The following is a 2,500-nucleotide window of genomic DNA, read 5'->3' as shown; positions in this document are numbered from 1 at the left end:
AAAGGGGGAGGGAGGGGTGGAGGGGTGGAGGGGAATGGCGATAGTGTAGGGGGAGGGTCGTCCGTGATATTATGCATATGATGTTTTCATTCATGTGGTGGGCGGCAGGCATGTATATGTGTGCGTGTGTGTGTGTGTGTGTGTGTGTGTGTGTGTGTGTGTGTGTGTGTGTGTGTGTGTGTGTGTGAGAGAGAGAGAGAGAGAGAGAGAGAGAGAGACAGAGAGAGAGAGAGAGAGAGAGAGAGAGAGAGAGAGACGGAGAGAGAAAGACAGACAGAGAGAGAGAGAGAGAGAGAGTATGTGTGTGTATTTGTGTGTGTGTGTGTGTGTGTGTGTGTGTGTGTGTGTGTGTGTGTGTGTGCGTGTGTGTATATATCACGCCAGCCCACGAGAACCGACGAACCACAAAAACCGTTTCGTAATCCCCAACGGTTCAACGTACATCAGCACAAGATGCGCTGGTATGGTTCGCGACGCCACCCCCTTCTCCTCCCCCCCCTCCCCCTTTACCCTCCTTCCTCGCCCCCTTCCCCCCTCCCCCCTCACCCCCCCCCTTTCATGATCTGTCACACGCTGGCAAGACAATTAAGTCAATTCAGCTTTCTCTCTGATTGTCCGTTAGGTCGCTGTCATGAGGGGAGTTCATGACGACCCCTCGGCCTCCTTCCCCTCTACCCTCCCTCCCTTCTACCCTCCCTCCTTTCTACCCTCCCTCCCTCCCTTCTACCCTCCCTCCCTCCCTCCCTCCTTCCCCTCTACCCTCCCTCTCTTCCTCTTTTCTACCCTCCCTCCTTCCTTCTACTTTCCCTCCCCCTCCCTTTTCTACCTTCCCTCCCTTCCCTCCCTTCTCTTCTACCCTCTCTCCCTCCCTCCCTTCTCTTCTACCTTCCCTCCCTTCCTCCCTCTCTCTTCTACCCTCCCTCCCTCCCTCCCCCAATCCATGACAACCTTTCAGCCTCCTCCCTATGTCTACTCCCCTCCCCCTCCCCCTCCCTCCCTCCCATTCCTACTCCCTCCCCCCACTCCATGCAGGGGAGGGGAGGGGAGGGGAGGGGGGACCATGCGTGTCCTGTCAATAAGCGCTGCGGCTTAAACGCAGACCAGCTGGTCTCATCCCCTCTCTATCCCCTCCCTCCCCCCCCCTCCCTCCCTCCCTCCCCTCTACCACCACCCCTCTTCATCTTTTCCTCTCTCTTATTCTCTCTCTTTCTCCCTTCTTCCTCTCCTTTTGCCGCCCATCCCTACGTCCCTCCATCGCCTGGCCATGTCCTAATCTGCTGGGGGCTTAATCCGCGCCCTTCTCAGCCCACAGCGGATGAAAGGGAAACTGTCGGGCGTGGGGGGGAAGGGGGAGGGGGAAGGGGGGAGGGGGTGCGTTTGTGAATAGAGGAAAGAGGGAGAAGGAGGGAGGGAGGGAGAGTTTTTTTTTTTTAAGGCACGTGACATCATCACCTCCACCTCTTTTTTCTTCTTCCTTCCCCTCCTCCTACCCTTCCGCCTACCCTTCCTCCTCCTCTTCTTTCTCTTCTTCCTCCTTGCTTTCCCTTCCCCATCCTCCTCCTCCTCCCCATCCTTCTCCTCCTCCTCCTCCTCCCCCTCCTCTTCCCCATCTCCTTCCTCCCCTTCCCCCCTTTCCTACCCCCTACTCCCCTCCCCAAACACCTCTCCTCCGCCACCAAAAGGAGAATCAGAAAAAAGAAGGAAAATCTTTCTATTTCCTTCTCTTTCTCCCCTTTCTTTGTCTCTGCGAATCCCGGGCTGGCCATTTGGGCTTCTTGTTTACTCTTGGGACCGCTGGGGACTCGCTCTCTTCCTCTATCTCTTTCTCGTTCTTTCTCTCGTTCTCTCTTTCTTCCTCTTTCTTGTTCTGTCTCTCGTTCTCTTTTTCTTTCTCTTTCTCTCGTTTTCCCTTCCTCTCTCTATTTCTTGTTCTTTCTATCGTTCTCTCTTTCTTTCTCTTGTTCTTTCTCGCGTTCTCTTTTTTTTCTCTCGTTCTCCCTTTCTTTCTCTTTCTTGGTTTTCTTGTTCTTTCTATCGTTTTTTCTCTCGTTCTCTCTTTTTTCTTTTGTTCTCTATCCAATATTTCTTTTCCTCTCTTTCTCTCGTTCTCCTTTCTTTCTTGTTTTTTCTCTCTTTCTTTCTCTTCTCTTTTTCTGTTGTTCTCTTTCTAATTTCTTTCTTCTCTCTCTATCTATCCATCTATCTATCTATCTATCTCCTTCTCTCTCCCTCTCTTTCCTATGTTCCCTTCGATGTCTTATCAATCACTCTATCTATCTCCCATTCTTTCACTTCCCTAAAGGGTGAAGAAAGGAAATTGGTGAATGAAGGGAACCAAGAGACGACAGAATAAAAACGGGATTAGATGTAGAAGAAAAGGATTATAAAGGAAAGAGAGAGAAAAAATAATAAAAGAGGGAGTAGGGGTTATGGATAAAAAAAGAGAGAGAAGAAACGGGGATAAATTAGGAGATAAAAAACAGAAAAAAGAAAATAAGAA

The 2,500-nt window shown here is 50.8% G+C and overlaps 1 protein-coding gene across 5 annotated transcripts in view; it reads left to right on the top strand.

Moving 5' to 3' along the window:
* The window catches only part of LOC113813971 (uncharacterized), a 304,006-nt gene that overhangs the window by 273,552 nt on the left and 27,954 nt on the right, over nucleotides 1–2,500 (top strand). The gene's annotated exons all lie outside the window — the stretch shown is intronic.

Source organism: Penaeus vannamei, chromosome 18 (assembly GCF_042767895.1).
Source record: "Penaeus vannamei isolate JL-2024 chromosome 18, ASM4276789v1, whole genome shotgun sequence".
NCBI lineage: Eukaryota > Metazoa > Arthropoda > Malacostraca > Decapoda > Penaeidae > Penaeus > Penaeus vannamei.
Note: the sequence above shows the minus strand (reverse complement) of the source record. Positions and strands in the feature narration are given on the sequence as shown.